Source organism: Salmo salar, chromosome 24, assembly GCF_965601325.2.
Source record: "Salmo salar chromosome 24, fSalSal1, whole genome shotgun sequence".
Classification (NCBI taxonomy): Eukaryota; Metazoa; Chordata; class Actinopteri; order Salmoniformes; family Salmonidae; genus Salmo; species Salmo salar.
In genome coordinates, this window is record NC_138314.1 from 37,077,525 (window position 1) to 37,097,062 (window position 19,538).

Consider the following 19,538-nt stretch of genomic DNA (forward strand, 5'->3'; position numbering starts at 1 on the left):
TGGGGGGTCCAGTCTAAGCTTGTTCAGAGGTCCTCAGAGAGAGAAAGAGCCCCACTGAACCCCTCCATGTTGGGGCAAGTATCAACCCCCTCATTTAGCACTCTGGTGACACAATTAAATGGTGTTGCAGCACATCAAAGAATAAGCCATATTTTATAATACGTGTAATGTGAGAGTTAAATACTTAGTTAAATAATTAGGTAAATAGATAGTCCATGTAACATTCATATTTACACAATGCTCTGTTTTCTGTCAACTAATAATATATAAAATCTACAGTATCATAATGTATTGTTTTCTATAGACAGATTATGGATACTGGGTAAACTTTGAACTATGATCATTTTAGAAATGTGCGGGGTGGCAGGTAGCCTAGTGGTTAGGCCAGTAACCGAAAGGTTGCTGGATCAAATACCCGAGCTGACAAGGTAAAAATCGGTCATTCTGCCCCTGAACAAGGCAGTTAACCCACTGTTCCCCAGTAGGCCATCATTGTAAATACGAATTTGTTCTTAACTGACTTAAATATAGGTTAAAAATAAAAATGTAAATGTCTGGCAGATGAGGCAATGACATACACTACAGCCTATAAAATCTAAAAGAACTCTTGAAAGCACATTATGTTATCACCATTTCTGCACTGTCTTCAAAAGCACAGCTAGTGAAAGACACCACTTATCCAACAGTACTGGTAGCCTTATCAATGTCAACTACAGCCCAACAATACACAGAGACTTCACTAATGTGCTTTCAGATACATATCACACAACCCAAGGGCACCCTTTGCATTCACTAACAAAACCAATGCAATTCTCCATGCATAGCTGCATATTATTTACAAAGCTGATGCTATTCATACTGTCTATATATGTGTGCATGTGTGTGCATGTGTGTGCACACCCAGTGACATAGAGGGAGCATGATGGACTCTATAGACAGGAATAAGGGAGAGATTCCATGTATGTTTGCAGGTTATGCAACATCCATATGTTGAGAAGGTTCATCATAGACTGCACTTGGTAATGCTAGTCATGGCATACCAATAGTAGCATCGCAATCAGCTCTGAGAGAGAAGAAGTGGGTCGTAAGACAAAACCTTGATTAAAATCACTGTAATTATAGCGTTGCTTCAACTCTCATTCTGCGGGTTTCCCCAACCTCTGTCCTCCAAGGGAGGAAGACATATGGAAATACATAAAGCTTGACGTTACACACACCTCAATTGTAAAAAATATCTGGCATCATGTCACACTAGGCATGCAAATCATTTTGCTGAAATATAGAAGCTTATATTGAGGTCAAATGAAGCCCCAGATAAGTGGAGTTGAAATACAGCTATTGCTGTCATTGTTTTCTACACAATTCCAAGGTTCATCAATATAACACATTATTTAGAACAAAGAGGAGCAATCACACATACGTCACATAATGGCAAGAACTGTCATGCGCACACACACACACACTCTATTCTGCTGTTAGTGATATTATATCTTAGAATGAATATCAGAATCAAACATTTAAAGCTGCAATGATAACTATCCTGCATCCAATGACAATTGAGGGAAATACACTTGGTCTATTGAGAATACCATTTCCCACCTCTTGCCAGTTGAGTGGGAGTATATGTGAGCAACAAAGTAAGAGCAGTGAGGAGAAGGACGATGCTCGGTGCCATTTAACAGGAATGTGAAATCAATACACAGTCTGGAAATGGCAGGAAAAACATAATTGTAAACCAGTTATTGACCTGTTAGAGTGATTTACACTTGCTGGTACAAGACAGATCGTGGCAATATTTATTTAGGTAACAAGGGACTGGGGGAGGGCTGGTAGAGGTACAATAGCAGAGTAAAGGGGGAACCATACGGCAGCTGCAGCTTTCACCAGATGCAGATGTTCCTCTAAACGTCCATCAAGCCTCCAGGCCCCCCCACCCCGTTCCCTACGCACAGCAGCAACCTGACAGCCTTAAAACAACTGCACAATTAGAGCTGCATCTGTCACACACAGCCTCCCTCTTAATCAGAGCGACTTTGCAGCGGGCGAGACAACGAGTGGAGACACACAGTAAAACAGTGAGAAGAGAGTCTGGTGGAACTACGTTGTCTGTTCTGACTGTAGGTTCGGCCAAGATATGGAGATGAACATTGATCTATGCCACAGACATATAGGCAAGGCATCATATGTAAGGCTATAATAATATAAATTCTCCAAAACCAATGCTGCTTGAATTTTTTTTTTTGATGTCAACTGAAATATGACTTATTGCTGGTTATAGTCATGTAGGACTGTACAGAGGCAAACAGCACGGCTAATTGATGTTTTTCATTATCTACTATTATCAACAATATATCATTTTTATGTTAATCATAGTGGACCGTATTAGTGTGTTGCCATACCTGGTGTAATATCCCCTTACACTACATGACAAAAAGTATGTGGACACCTGCTCGTCGAACATCCCATTCCAAAATCATGGACATTAATATGGAGTTGGTCCCCCCTTTGCTGCTATAACAGCCTCCACTCTTCTGGGAAGGCTTTCCACTAGATGTTGGAACATTGCTGCAGGGACTTGGTTCCATTCAGCCACATTAGTGAGATCGGGCAATGATGTTGGTCGATTAGGCCTGGCTCGCAGTTCGGCGTTCCAATTCATCCCAAAGGTGTTCGATGGGGTTGAGATCAGGGCTCTGTGCAGGCCAGTCAAGTTCTTCCATACCGATCTCAACAAATCATTTTGGTATGGACCATGCTTTTTGCACGGGGCATTGTTAAAAAAGGAAAGGGCCTTCCCCAAACTGTTGCCATAAGTTTGAAGCACAGAATTGTCAAGAATGTCATTGTATGCTGTTGCTTTAAGATTTCCCTTCACTGGAACTAAGTGGGCCTAGCCAGAACCATGAAAAATAGCCCCAGACCATTATACCTCCTCCACCAATGTTACAGTCCGTCGGACTTCCAGATGGTGAAGTGTGATTCATCATTCCAGAGAACGCGTTTCCACTGCTCTAGAGTCCAATGGCGGCGAGCTTTACACCACTTCAGCTGATGCTTGGCATTGCAAATTATCTTAGGTTTGTGTGCGGCTGCTAGGCCATGGAAACCCATGTCATGAACCTCCAAATGAACAGTTCTTGTGCTGACGTTGCTTCCAGAGGCAGCCTTATTCTAAAATGTATTAAGTTAGGCTTCTAGACATTTTTGAAAATGTAATAGAAACAGTATTCAGACCCTTTGCAATGAGACTCAGGTGCATCCTGTTTCCATTGATCATCCTTGAGATGTTTCTGCAACTTGATTTGAGCCCACCTGTGGTAAATTCAATTGATTTGACATGATTTGGAAAGGCACACATCTGTCTTTATAAGGTCCCACAGTTGACAGTGCATGTAAGAGCAAAAAAAAAGTCATGAGGTTGAAGGAATTGTCCTTAGAGATCCAAGACAGGATTGTGTCGAGGAACAGATCTGGGGAATGATACCAAAACATTTCTGAAGCATTGAAGGTCCCCAAGAACACAGCGTCCTCCATCATTCTTAAATGGAAGAAGTTTAACCACCAAGACTATTCCTTGAGCTGACCGCCCGGTCAAACTGAGCAGTAGGGGGAGAAGGGCCTTGGTCAGGGAGGTGACCAGGAACCCAATGGTCACTCTGACAGAGCTTCAGAATTCCTCTGTGGAGATGGGAAAACATTCCAGAAGGACAACCGTCTCTGCAGCTCTCCATCAATCAGGCCTTTATGGTACAGTGGCCAGACGGAAGCCACTCCTCAGTAAAGGCACATGACAGCCTGCTCGGAGTTTGCCAAAAGGCACCTAAAGGACTCACACCATGCGAAACAGAATTCTCTGGTCTGATGAAACCAAGATTGAACTCTTTTGCCTGAATGCCAAATGTCACGTCAGCATCATGCTGTGGGGATGTTTTTCATTACAATGGACTGGGAGAATAGTCGGAATCGAGAGAAAGATGAACCGAGCAAAGTATAGAGAGATCCTTGATGAAAACCTTCTCTTGAGCGCTCAGGACCTCAGACTGGGGCAAAGGTTCACCTTCCAACAGGACATCAACCCTAAGCACCCAGCCAAGACAATGCAGGAGTGACTTTGGGACAAGTCTCTGAATGTCCTTGAGTGGCTCAGCCAGAGCCCAGACCTGAACCCGATCAACATCTCTGGGGAGACCTGAAAATAACTGTGCAGCGACGCTCCGCATCCAACCTGACCGAGCTTGAGAGGATCTTCAGAACAGAATGGGAGAAACTCTCCAGATACAGGTGTGCCATACTTGTAATGTCATACAAGACTTGAGGCTGTAATCGCTGCCAAATGTGCTTCAAAGTACTGAGTAAAGGGTCTGACTACTTATGTAAATGTAATATATCTGTATGTTTATATATATATATAAATATGCAAAAATTTCTACAAACCTATTTTTTCTTTGTCAATATGGGGTATTGTGTTTAGATTTATGAGGAAAAAAAACAAACAATTTAATCATTTTTAGAATGAGGCTGTAACGTAACAAAATGTGCAAGAAGTCAAGGGGTCTGAATATCTTCCGAATTCACTGTATATTTCAACAATGTCAGTGAGAGAATGTGGAAATATTGAAGACATAGCAGGAACAGGCCCACTAGCAGGCAAGGTAGGATCATGGAAAAAAAAGGGGGAGAAGAGGAAAAGATTTAAAAAAGAGAAAAAGGAAAGATATGACTCATGGAGTGGCATAAGCCTGAGACATTTTAGGAAAACCCTGGGAACAAGTGAACAGCACTATGACAAGGCCATATGATGCCTGCCATCTATGTCACTTAATGCTATTAACCTGTTAGGGCTAGGGGGCAGTATTGACACGGCCGGATAAAAAACGTACCCGATTTAATCTGGTTACTACTCCTGCCCAGTAACTAGAATATGCATATAATTATTGGCTTTGGATAGAAAACACCCTAAAGTTTCTAAAACTGTTTGAATGGTGTCTGTGAGTATAACAGAACTCAAATGGCAGGCCAAAACCTGAGAAGATTCCATGCAGGAAGTGGCCTGTCTGACAAGTTGTGTTTCATCTTGGCTCTTTTTATTGAAGACTGAGGATCTTTGCTATAACGTGACACTTCCTACGGCTCCCATAGGCTCTCAGAGCCCGGGAAAAAGCTGAACGATATCGAGGCAGCCTCTGGCTGAAACACATTATCGCTTTTGGCAAGTGGCCGATCAGAGTACTATGGGCTTAGGCGCGTGCCCGAGTCGACCGAATGCTTTATTTTCTTTCATCTGTTTACCTAAACGCAGATTCCCGGTCGGAATATTATCGCTTTGTTATGAGAAAAATGGCATAAAAATTGATTTTAAATATGCTTCGAAGTACGGTAATGGAATATTTAGAATTTTTTGGTCACGAATTGCGCCATGCTCGTCACCCTTATTTACCCTTTCGGATAGTGTCTTGAACGCACGAACAAAACGCCGCTGTTTGGATATAACTACGGATTATTTTGAACCAAACCAACATTTGTTATTGAAGTAGAAGTCCTGGGAGTGCATTCTGACGAAGACAGCAAAGGTAATAACATTTTTGTTATAGTAAATCTGACTTTGGTGAGTGCTAAATTTGCTGGGTGTCTAAATAGCTAGCCCTGTGATGCCGGGCTATCTACTGAGAATATTGCAAAATGTGCTTTCACCGAAAAGCTATTTTAAAATCGGACATATCGAGTGCATAGAGGAGTTCTGTATCTATAATTCTTAAAATAATTGTTATGCTTTTTGTGAACGTTTATCGTGAGTAATTTAGTAAATTCACCGGCAGTGTTCGGTGGGAATGCTAGTCACATGCTAGTCACATGCTAATGTAAAAAGCTGTTTTTTTATATAAATATGAACTTGATTGAACAAAACATGCATGTATTGTATAACATAATGTCCTAGGGTTGTCATCTGATGAAGATCATCAAAGGTTAGTGCTGCATTTAGCTGTGGTTTGGGTTTATGTGACATTATATGCTAGCTTGAAAAATGGGTGTCTGATTATTTCTGGCTGGGTACTCTGCTGACATAATCTAATGTTTTGCTTTCGTTGTAAAGCCTTTTTGAAATCGGACAGTGTGGTTAGATTAACGAGAGTCTTGTCTTTAAAATGGTGTAAAATAGTCATATGTTTGAAAAATGGAAGTTTTTGCATTTTTGAGGTTTTTGAATAACGCGCCACGGGATTACACTGGCTGTTACGTAGGTGGGACGATTTGGTGCCACCTACCCTAGAGAGGTTAAGTTGCGCAAACTTACCTATCCAGAGTCTGGTTAAGTTGGGTGAACTTATCTACAGTACCAGTCAAAAGTTTGGACATACCTACTCATTCAAGGGTTTTTCTTAATTTGTACTGTTTTCTACATTGTAGAATAATAATGAAGACATCATAACTATGAAATAACACAGATGGAATTATGTAGTAACCAAAAGTGTTAAACAAATGAAAATATATTTTATATTCTTCAAAGTAGCCACCCTTGCCTTGATGACAGCTTTGCACACTATTGGCATTCTCTCAACCAGCTTCATGAGGTAGTGTCACGGCTGTCGTAAGAATGCAGCGGATGTTGAGTTCCACATATTTATTACAAAGTGAAACTTTAAGCAAAAGCAAATAAATCAATAAACGAAGAACGAAATGTGACTACGTGGTGCACATGCACAAACACAAAACAATATCCCCACAAATAGCTACTTAAATATGATCCCCAATTAGAGGCAACGATTACCAACTGCCTCTAATTGGGAACCAAACCAAAACACCAACATAGAAATTTTAAACTAGAACACCCCCTCGTCACACCCTGACCTACTACACCATAGAGAAACAAGGGCTCTCTATGGTCAGGGCGTGACAGGTAGTCACCTGGAATGCATTTGCCTTTGATTTATTTAACACCTTTTTGGTTACTACATGATTCCATATGTGTTATTTCAAAGTTTTGATGTTTTCACTATTAACTATGAATGAGTAGCTGTGTCCAAAATGTTGACTGGTACTGTATACTGAGTCTAATTAATAGATAATTTATGGGATTTATATTTTGATTAATAGGAGAGAAATGTGCAGGATGTAAATGAGCAAGATTACCAACTGACCCAGCAGATAAGTACCATTCAGTTGAAAGTTCAATCTTTTTTAGCCAACACTAAATTTAGGAATATTGTTTTTCCATGAATCATGTTAAGTATGAGTTGAAGTGATGAAGCTGACAAAATATGGCATATGATCCAATGTGAGTAAACTACTAAACCACACATTCCTTCATATGGTTAAGATAAAAGATTGTTTTAAATAGTATCATACTGTGATTTATGAAATAAAACAGGCATCTCCCCAATATTAAAGATCTAGGATTTATGAAACAATTGCTAATAGTAACCAAAAAGAAGCCAATTTATATTGGTATGGCCTGTTTGCTATGCATTCATTCAGAGCACAAAGGAAATTAAAAACCAAGAAAAGAGAACAATTGAATATAAATGTGAGGATTTGGAATTTTTTCCTGACAATGACCAAAAAATACAACTGTCCCTGTCTTTCTAGTCAGAATAATGTTGGCGAATGATGTCCTTTCATTTTCAACTCAGCATCATTTGGACAGGTATAATAGATAGATCTCTGCAGGACACAGTTAAACCGTTAGCAGATTTATTTCTGCTTTTAATTAAGTTCAGATGAGCACATTTCTTCCATATGTCATTCCATTTGAAGAGCTGACGGAAAGCATGTCAGGGCATGTTCAGTGTGATTAGCTTGTGTTATCACTGCTAAAGCTTCTGTGCTGTAGAATTAGCACCTCTGTTCTCTCTCACACACACGCACCTGCACACACAAACCTTCATGCAGTGTGGGATTATTGGACATTATCACCTCTCTCACACGCACACGTGCACACACACACACCTAATGGAATTATTGGGACATGGATATCCTAGTTAAATGGCAATAATTGGAATTAACAATGCAATGTAAAGCTACCAAACAGATCCAGCCATAATTTATTCCATATATTGAAAGCAGAGATGAATCATTACGCATTGTCTATAAATGTTTACGGAATAAAAATAGTTTTACTGCAGTTACACCACAATTGTGTAAAGTTAAATAAAAAAATAAAGAAATACACCACTGTTATGTGTGTAAAGTTAAATAAATGTTAAATAAAAAAAATAAAGAAATACACCACTAATATGTGTGTAAAGATCTAAGAGTTAACACCCGTTTGACATTTGGCGTGTTTTGCTAATAGAACAATATTACTACATGTGTTTTATGTGCTCTTTTAGGAGGACTGTGTGTTTGAGGGAATGGTCCAGGTGCAATCCCAATACAGTAGAGTAGTGTACCTTATATTAAAGGCACCCTCTAGTGGTGGAAGATCGTAAATGTATACAAACTTGACTGTATATCGCTTTGGATAAAAGTGTCTGCTAAATGGCATATATTATTATACTGACGGAGAGGAATCACACGATAGAAACGCGAAGGCTATTTACTCAATCAGGCACTGAATTCTTATTTACTGTGTTTAAACTGGATTTTCTTAAAATGAAGAGGAGAGTCACCATGTCACTGGACACTAGATCTGACTGCAAGCTGGAGGGGAGGGGCTGGGCTCTGCATTGTGGAGAACACAGACGATACACTGTATCAGTGCTGCACGAGAGCTTGGCTAGTTTCAGATTAAGCTGCAAGGGAAAAAAACACAGATAGACACTGCAGCCTTTCAGGACCAGAGTTGGCTCCCACTTGTATAGTATGGCCTACATCTTGTGAAAGTACTTGTGATAACACTGTGAAAGAAGACTACATACTGTAGACTGGTATATAGTTAGAGGGATCACCAGCCCTGACATTAATTGCTCGTAATTCTCTCTGGTTTGAATTCAATTCAGGCAGTGACATTTCTAATCTGAGCACTCAAATCCACACATATGTGAGAGTTATTCTCCAACTGAGCTATGGGTGTGCTCAATGTAAGTTATGTTGAACATGCTCCCTTTTCATCAGGTAAAAATGTTTAAAGTCGACTGTGACGGGTCTACTTGTATTGATATACCAGATGCATTTGGCTCCATTTAAATTGTGTTGTATTTCAATGGTGTATATTAATGTGATTATTTAAAGATGGCGCTGACAGACATGACAGCTCTAATTCTAGCTCCTAAGCAACTTTGCAGTATTTAGTTTTTTGTGTGTTATTTATTACATTATTAGTCCAGAACGTTTTTAACAAGCATTTCGCTACACCTTACCTGTCAGAGTCTAGGTGATGTGGGTAAGGCGGAGTCAGGCGCAGGACACAGAGATGAGTAATAATAGTAACTTTACGCAAAAATAATTCTCCAACAAGGAGAACGAAAAGCCAGAATCACATAAACGAGACAACTGACAACAAACACGTACAAAACCATGATGGCTCCAGAGGGTTAAATAGGGAAATAATTCAAACGAAATGGGAACCGCTGAACGCTGCCCGAACAAGGAGAGGCACCAACTTCGGCGGAAGTTGTGACATTACCACCTAACATCTGCTAAATATTTGGATTTGACCAATAAAATTTGATTTGATTTATATACTTAATGTTAATATTCTGTATTATGTAGCATTATCTTTTCATTGGTAGTAGTTTTTCATATTTTATCTGTATTGTTTATAGGCTTGTTGGTGTAGAAAGTTCAACACGAGCAAGACAATTGATTCTGACAGCTCTATAGAGTAAACTGGTAGGAACGATCTCCAGTTCAGTTTAGCTTTGTAGTTCTATCTGCTAGCTTTTGTTTAAAGTTGTTTGATAAGCTGCAGAGTTTCTTGGTCTGGTAAGGATTGCTTGTAGCAGAGTGAAAAGAGAGTTCAGTGAGGCTGTGGTTAGGGTGCGGTGGGGGGGCTGGGGGGGGCTGGTGAGTGCCGTGTAGAGACGGAGATGGAGACAGTGAAGGTTCACACACAGTACTACAGAACCCCCCCCCCCCCTCCCACCGCACCCTAACCACAGACTCACTGAAGACACCCCACCACATCGCCTCCTCACTGAACTCTCTTTTCACTCTGCTACACTCCATGAATAGGGAGAGAGAGGGAGGGATGGAGAGAGAGAGGGAGGAAGACCTAGAGAGAGAAAGAGAAAAAGTGAGGGGGCGAAGAAAAGAAAAATAATCATCAGAAGAAAGGGAAACGAGGGAAAAGAGCAGGAGGCACTCTTCAACCTTTCCTCTCATTCCCAGCTGTGTTACAGGCAAGAGATAGCCTTTACAGAATCTACTGGCAAAATGTGTGCACACACACACACTTCCTCCTGCAGCAATCTCAGAAACTGTTCCCTGTCTGACCTTCAGTTTTGTGTTTTGGTTTGAATAAATAATACATGATACCCTCTTATCATGCCTGTCTCAATCATCTGAAACAACAACAACACAATCACAGCAGAGGAAAGAGTCTGATCCAGATGTGAGTCATTTAGTGTTTCCTACTCACACCGTCTGCTTTGTAGCTCGGGTCAAAGAACAACAGCACAACCGGCCCCTCCTGCAAACACTAAAGCACAAACCTACACAGATACCGGAGTCGTGATTCCACTAAAGATGCAGCAGCTCCAGGTTAATAGGATGCCTTTTTGCCGTTTATTTTTTTCTTCATCTCCACTGTTTTAGTCACGGCTGTTTCTTTCATTATTTTTTCATCCTGCAACTATTATCCCCTCAAGGTGTCCTCCGGGCCTAGTGGATAAGCTATTTGAAATACGTTTCCTCAATATATTTTTTTTTACTGCTGTTATACTCAAATTTGCCTCAAGAAAAGTGGAGAGCGGTAACAATGTTGAGAAAGTATCGGTTGTGCTTTTGCACAGATTTGTAACTGGTATAAAGTAGAAGCTCTGGTATTTCGAGCAGGGTTACTCGTGATGCTGGGCCTGTGATCTCTGATGTAGGGAACATGGTTGGACAGCAACATGAGACACAGCGGCGCCTGGACAGAACAGGGTGAGGGTCTGAGCTATTGGTGATCAGTAAATATAACTATGTTATGGACTAAATACATAAGACACATGCAAGCGTTCTATCAAGCAATTATGTCAATTATACGCAGAATCCCCTGTGGTGTTTTCATTAGACGTTCAACAATTTCATCAAATGAGCCGATTGGTTTCAGTATTTGTTTACTAAGGGTGCCTGGGACTAGCAGGGACAATCCTATCTCCCCATGCAATCAGAGCATTCTGAATTCTTCACGGCTTATCTTAACCTGGCTTTCTCATTGTACTTTAATCTAGTCACGGCAACATGGCATCCAGTAGCAAAAGGGGATGAACTGAAAAGATGGGGTGGGGGGGAGAGGGGGAGAAAGGAAGAGGGAAGGACAGGGATTGTGAGAGGGAGAGGAGGATGTTCAGAGACACAGAGACAGAGAGAGAGAGATAGAGAGAGAGAGAGAGTGGGAGAGAGAAAGATGAGCTCTTCGACATCGTCCTCGTTCATGTCAAGAACCAGTCACGTGTGAAAACTTGCCTTAACTCCTCTGCTTCTGACGGGCGGCTCGGAGAATTTGACAGATCTGTGCACCACGGAGGCGTCTCCCCGCCATTTGGCATGCCATGCGCGTCTGGTGCACTGGAGACTGCCTGTCAAACGCCTATGAGTCCATAAAGCAGCTAGAGACCCTACGGAGTGCCAGATGGGCCATTAAGGTACTATTAATGTAGATGCCACCGCTTTTCTCTGACTGGGACATGCACATTCTAACTACGAGCAGCTGCTGCCATTTACTACGACAGCTTCCTGGTAACTTTGGCCGACTGGCATCAACTAGCTGACTTTCTATATACTACCTGGGACTTTTGTCTTTTCCCCCTCACTTAGAGAGGAGGGTTGATCTCCTTCAGCTTCCTCTTCTAGTCTGAAACCACACACAAATGTGTACAAATCATTGTCAGTTATTGTCAGCAAAATATTCTAATACTGTAAAAATATACATCCATAGTCCCACACTGAGGATATTGTGTGGCAGCATACGGTTATTACAGTTTACTCTCTACTGAGTGCTAATATCATGCTTTAATTGAGAGGAAATTGTCTGCTGGCAAGAAAAGGTTAAGAAATAAAACAACCATGGATAAGTTGCGCAATCAGTAAAATTATATTTGGTTAAATAGAATAAAATGGGATGTTTTTGAGATCATTATGCAAATCATATTGACAAAGTCCTATTAGCAGAATTAGGTTTCCACCAGGACATTTACAGAACTTTGTGTTGTATATTGGGGGGGGGGGGGGGGGGGGGTCAATGGGTTTCGGGTTCAACACACTTCGAGATCCCCAACGCAGCCATTTTTTTAATCTCAATATCAAATCATGTCTGGTAACAATTAAGTACCTTACAGTGCTTGTTTTCAATTAAAATGGTCAAAAAGAAACAAAAATTGATTCTTAGCAAAGAGCAATTTCTGAAGCAATAATTTTGCTAGGACTGTCTGGGAGTGGTCTGAGGGTAGAGAAATTCTGGTGAATTATCTGATCATTTGTTCCAATAATTATTAATACATATGCATTGTTCTGTCGAAAGCCAAACCCACCATTGGTGTACGTGCCCTAAGACCTCTATTTTCTTGTCATCTGACCATAGCACTGAAAAAACAATGCATTCAAAAGAACAATGCATATACAGAAAATACAGTACATCAGCAAAAGTATGTGGACATCCCTTCAAATGAGTGGTTTCTGCTATTTCAGCCACACCCGTTGCTGACAGGTATATGAAATCGAGCACACAGCCATTCAATCTCTATAGACAAACATTGGCAGTAGAATGGCACGTGATGAAGAGCTCAACGTGGCATCGTCATAGGATGCCACCTTTCCAACAAGTCAGTTCATCAAATTTCTGCTCTGCTAGAGCTGCCCCGGTCAAATGTAAGTGCTGTTATTGTGAAGTGGAAAGGTCTAGGAGCAACAACGGCTAATCCGCAAATTGGTAGGCCACACAAGCTCACAGAACGGGGCCGCTGAGTGCTGAAGAGCGTAGCACGTAAAAATCATCTGTCCCCGGTTGCAACACTCACTACCGAGTTCCAAGCAGCCTTTGGATGCAACGTCAGTACAAGAACTGTTCTCCGGGAGCTTCATGAAATGGGTTTCCACAGCCGAGCAGCCACACACAAGCCTAAGATCACCATGCTTCACGATCTGGCAGTCCAACGGACAAATCTGGGTTTGGCAAAAGCCAGGAGAATGCTACCTGCCCCAATGCATATTGCCAACTGTACATTTTGGTTTAGGAAGAATAATGGTCTGGGGCTGTTTTTAATGGTTCGGGATAGGCCCACTTAGTTCCAGTGAAGGGAAATCTTAAAGATACAGCATAGAACAACATTCTTGACAATTCTGTGCTTCCAACTTATGGCAAAAGTTTGGGGAAGGCCCTTTCCTTTTTTAGCAATGCCCCGTGCAAAAAGCGAGGTCCATACCGAAATTAATTGTTGAGATCGGTATGGAAGAACTTGACTGGCCTGCACAGAGCCCTGACCTCAATCCCATCGAAAACCTTTGGGATGAATTGGAACGCCGAACTGCGAGCCAGGCCTAATCGGCCAACATCACTGCCCGATCTCACTAATGTGGCTACAGCATACAATGACATTCTAGATCAGGCCTGGGCAACTCCAGTCCTCGGGGGCCTGATTGGTGTCACACTTTTTCCCAAGCCCCAGCTAACACACCTGAATCCAATAATCAACTAATCATGATCTTCAGTTAAAAATGCAATTATTTAAATCAGGTGTGTTTGCTAGGGATGGGGGAAAAGTGTGACACCAATCAGGCCCCTGAGGACTGGAATTTCCCAGGCCTGTCCTAGATGATTCTGTGCTTCCAACTTTTTTTATTTTACCTTTTGTGGCAACAGTTTGGGGAAGGCGCTTTCCTGTTTCAGCATGACAATGCCCCTGGGCACAAAGCGAGGTCCATACAGAAATAATTTGTTGAGATCGGTGTTGAAGAACTTGACTGGCCTACACTGAGCCTTTACCTCATCGAACACCTTTGGGATGAATTGGAACACCGACTGCGAACTAGGCCTAATCGCCCAACATCAGTGCCCGACCTCACTAATGCTCTTTTGCTGAATGGAAGCAAGTCCCCAAGGCAATGTTCCAACATCTAATGGAAAGCCTTTCCAGAAGAGTGGAGGCTGTTATAGCAGCAAAGGTGGGACAAATTCCATATTATTCCCCCCTTTATTTGCCACGTTTGACATAGAGACTTGAAGCGTTGTATGTAGACATCTTTCCTCATGGTTCATCAGGATACATTTTCCTCCATCTTGGAAGTCCAAATGACACTAAATTCGGTATGTAGACCCATGGTACATATCTTAACTTAGTGGCTGAGTTATTGATAAATCAGCAAATCCGATTTTACGAGTCCATTTAAATCCTTTGTAAATCCCCTCCACAATGGCCTATAAACTAAATTTACAATAGAATCTTCTCACTATGTAATGCTTAAAAAAATCATAAAAATCTTTTCATGGACTAAAGGTCAGATTAACTCCAAATGTGGTCCTTGGACTCATCGTAATTGTCCCTAAAGAGTTTGAGAACAATTAGATTGATGCACTCAAAGATGGCCACACTATACAGAAAAACTTTGATCTGTTTTACCTAATTTCTACCAGCATGTCACATGTGCAATCAGAGGGAAAAAAACTATAGACCACCTTTACTCCACACACAGAGGCTCGTACAAAGCTGTCCCCCATAAATCTATCCTCCTGATTCCTGCTTACAAGCAAAAACTAAAACAGGAAGTAACAGTGACTCACTCAATATGGAAGTGGTCAGATGACGCAGATGCATGACCGTTTTGCTAGCACACACTGGAATATGTTCCGGGATTCATCCAATGTCATTTTTTATGTATTTCACCTTTATTTAACCAGGTAGGCAAGTTGAGAACAAGTTCTCATTTACAATTGCGACCTGGCCAAGATAAAGCAAAGCAGTTCGACAACATACAAAAACACAGAGTTACACATGGAGTAAAACAACATACAATCAATGATGCAGTAGAAAAATAAAAAAAATAAATAAATAAACAAATAAGACTATATACAATGTGAGCAAATGACGTGAGATAAGGGAGGTAAAGGCAAAAAAATGCCATGGTGGCAAAGTAAATAAAGTATAGCAAGAAAAACACTGGAATGGTAGATTTGTAGTTTGAAGAAAGTTCAGAGATAAAATATAAATAATATGGTGCAAAGGAGCAAAATAAATAAAATAAATAAATAAATACAGTAGGGGAAGAGGTAGTAGTTTGGGCTAAATTATAGATGGGCTATGTACAGGTGCAGTGATCTGTGAGCTGCTCTGACAGCTGGTGCTTAAAGCTAGTGAGGGAGATAAGTGTTTCCAGTTTCAGAGATTTTTGTAGTTCGTTCCAGTCATTGGCAGCAGAGAAGGAGGAGTTGGCTTTAGGGGTGACCAGAGAGATATACCAGCTGGAGCGCGTGCTACAGGTGGGTGCTGCTATGGTGACCAGTGAGCGGAGATAAGGGGGGACTTTACCTAGCAGGGTCTTGTAGAAGACCTGGAGACAATGTGTTTGGCGACGATTATGAAGCGAAGGCCAGCCAACGAGAACGTACAGGTCGCAGTGGTGGGTAGTATATGGGGCTTTGGTGACAAAACGGATGGCACTGTGATAGACTGCATCCAGCTTGTTGAGTAGGGTATTGGAAGCTTTTTTGTAAATGACATCGCCGAAGTCGAGGATTGGTAGGATGGTCAGTTTTACGAGGGTATGTTTGGCAGCATGAGTGAAGGATGCTTTGTTGCGAAATAGGAAGCCAATTCGAGATTTCACTTTGGATTGGAGATGATTGATGTGAGTCTGGAAGGAGAGTTTACAGTCTAACCAGACACCTAGGTATTTGTAGTTGTCCACAAATTCTAAGTTAGAACCGTCCAGAGAAGTGATGCTGGACAGGCGGGCAGGTGCAGGCAGCGATCGGTTGAAGAGCATGCATTTAGTTTTACTTGTGTTTAGGAGCAGTTGGAGACCACGGAAGGAGAGTTGAATGGCATTGAAGCTCGTCTGGAGGGTTGTTAACACAGTGTCCAAAGAAGGGCCAGAAGTGTACAGAATGGTGTCGTCTGCGTAGAGGTGGATCAGAGATTCACCAGCAGCAAGAGCGACATCATTTATGTATACAGAGAAAAGAGTTGGCCCAAGAATTGAACCCTGTGGTACCCCCATAGAGACTGCCAGAGGTCCAGACAGTAGGCCCTCCGATTTGACACACTGAACTCTGTCAGAGAAGTAGTTGGTGAACCAGGCGACGCAATCGTTTGAGAAACCAAGGCTCCTGAGTCTGCCGATGAGGATGTGGTGATTAACAGAGTCAAAAGCTTTGGCCAGGTCAATGAATACGGCAGCACAGTATTGTTTCTTATCGATGGCGGTTACGATGTCGTTTAGGACCTTGAAAGAAAGGGTCCAGATTGTCAAGCCCAGCTGATTTGTAGAAATCTGCAATTTTTGGTGAAAATGGTTTTAAAATGTGTTTTTAGGCCTGTCCAGAATGTCGCTAGTTCGGCATGACCGGGGTCACTGTTTTTCTGTCAAAAAATGAAAAAAATAAATCTGAGCTTTTTTTGTGAAAATGGTTCTAAAATGTTTTTTTTAGGCCTGTCCAAAATGTCGCTAGTTCGACATGATCGGAGTCATCGTTTTTGGTGACAAAAATAGAAATCTGCAATTTTTGGTGAAAATGGTTTTAAAATGTTTTTTTAGGCCTGTCCAGAATGTCGATAGTTCAGCATGACCGGGGGTCACTGTTTTTGTGTCACGAAAATGAAAAAATAAAATCTGTAATTTTTTGTGAAAATGGTTATAAAATGTTTTTTTTAGGCCTGTCCAGAATGTCGATAGTTCGGCATGATCGGAGTCATCGTTTTTGGTGACAAAAATAGAAATCTGCAATTTTTTATGAAAATGGTATTAAAATGTGTTTTTAGGCCTGTCCAGAATGTCGCTAGTTCGGCATGACCGGGGTCACTGTTTTTGTGTCACGAAAATGAAAAAAAAAAATCTGCAATTTTTGGTGAAAATGGTTTTAAAATGTGTTTTTAGCCCTGTCCAGAATGTCGATAGTTCGGCATGACCGGGGTCACTGTTTTTGTGTAAAAAAATGAGAAAAAAAAATATCTGCAATTTTTTGTGAAAATGGTTATAAAATGTTTTTTTTAGGCCTGTCCAGATTGTCGCTAGTTCGGCATGACCGGGGTCACTGTTTATGTGTCACGAAAATGAAAAAATAAAATCTGTAATTTTTTGTGAAAATGGTTTTAAAATGTTTTTTTAGGCCTGTCCAGAATGTCGATAGTTCGGCATGACCGGGGTCACTGTTTTTGTGTCAAAAAAAAAAAAAAGGACCTTGAAAGAAAGGGTCCAGATTGTCAAGCCCAGCTGATTTGTAGGGGTCCAGATTTTGCAGCTCTTTCAGAACATCAGCTGAATGGATTTGGGAGAAGGAGAAATGGGGGAGGCTTGGGCGAGTAGCTGTGGGGGGTGCAGTGCTGTTGAATGCAGTAGGGCTAGTTAGGTGGAAAGCATGGCCAGCCGTAGAAAAATGCTTATTGAAATTCTCAATTATAGTGGGCTTATCGGTGGTGACAGAGTTTCCTATCCTCAGTGCAGTGGGCAGTTGGGAGGAGGTGTTCTTATTCTCCATGGACTTTACAATGTCCCAGAACTTTTTAGAGTTGGAGTTGCACGAAGCGAATTTCTGTTTGAAAAAGCTAGCCTTGGCGTTTCTAACTGCCTGTGTGTATTGGTTTCTAACTTCCCTAAAAAGTTGCATATCGCGGGGGCAGTTCGATGCTAATGCAGAACGCCACAGGATATTTTTGTGTTGGTTAAGGGCAGTCAGGTCTGGGGAGAACCAAGGGCTATATCTGTTCCTGGTTCTAAATTTCTTGAAAGGGGCATGCTTATTTAAGATGGAGAGGAAGGCATTTAAAAAAAATAACCAGGCATCCTCTACTGACGGGATGAGGTCAATATCCTTCCAGGATACCAGGGCCAGGTCGATTAGAAAGGCTTGCTCGTTGAAATGTTTCAGGGAGCGTTTGACAGTGATGAGTGGAGGTCGTTTGACCGCTGACCCATTACGGGTGCAGGCAATGAGGCAGTGATCGCTGAGATCTTGGTTGAAAACAGCAGAGGTGTATTTAGAGGGCACGTTGGTTAGGATGATATCTATGAGGGTGCCAGTGTTTGCGGCTTTGGGGTTGTACCTGGTGGGTTCATTAATAATTTGTGTGAGATTGAGGGCATCAAGCTTGGATTGTAGGATGGCTGGGGTGTTAAGCATGTCCCAGTTTAGGTCATCTAGTAGCACGAGCTCTGAAGATTGATGGGGGGCAATCAGTTCACATATGGTGTCCAGAGCACAGCTGGGGGCCGAGGGGGGTCTATAGCAGGCGGCAACGGTGAGAGACTTGTTTTTGGAGAGGTGGATTTTTAAAAGTAGAAGTTCAAATTGTTTGGGTACAGACCTGGATAGCAGGACAGAACTCTGCAGGCTATCTCTGCAGTAGATTGCAACACCGCCCCCTTTGGTCGTTCTATCTTGTCTGAAAACGTTGTAGTTAGGGATGAAGATTTCAGAGTTTTTGGTGGACTTCCTAAGCCAAGATTCAGACACAGCTAGGACATCCGGGTTGGCAGAGTGTGCTAAAGCAGTGAATAAAACAAACTTAGGGAGGAGGCTTCTAATGTTAACATGCATGAAACCAAGGTTATTACGGTTACAGAAGTCATCAAAAGAGAGCGCCTGGGGAGTAGGAGTAGAGCCAGGCACTGCAGGGCCTGGATTCACCTCTACATCCCCAGAGGAGCAGAGAAGAATAAGTACGAGGGTACGGCTAAAAGCTATAAGAATTGGTCGTCTGTGACGTCCAGAATAGAGAGAAAAAGGAACAGGTTTCTGGGGGCGATAAAATAGCTTCAAGGTATAATGTACAGACAAAGGTATGGTGGGATGTGAGTACAGAGGAGGTAAACCTAGGCATTTAGTGATTATGAGAGAGATATTGTCTCTAGAAACATCATTGAAACCAGAAGATGTCATAGCATGTGTGGGTGGAGGAACTGAGAGGTTGGATAAGGTATAATGAGCAGGGCTCGAGGCTCTACAGTGAAATAAGCCAATAAACACTAACCAGAACAGCAATGGAGAAGGCATATTGACATTAAGGAGAGGCATGCTTAGCCGAGTGATCAAAGGGTCCAGTGAGATTCAGACAGCTAGCCGGGCCATAGGTAGCAAGCTGGTGGAAGATGGGAGGGAGGTCTGTTTTTAGCCACCTCGTGCGTTTCCGTCTGTGGGTTAGTGGGGTTCCGTGTGGAAGGGGGGACCAGTCCAAGTTGGCAAAATAGTTAGTTATAGTGGCCCAAGAAAAGTGTCCGATAGACCTATTCAGATCGCAGCCGAAAAG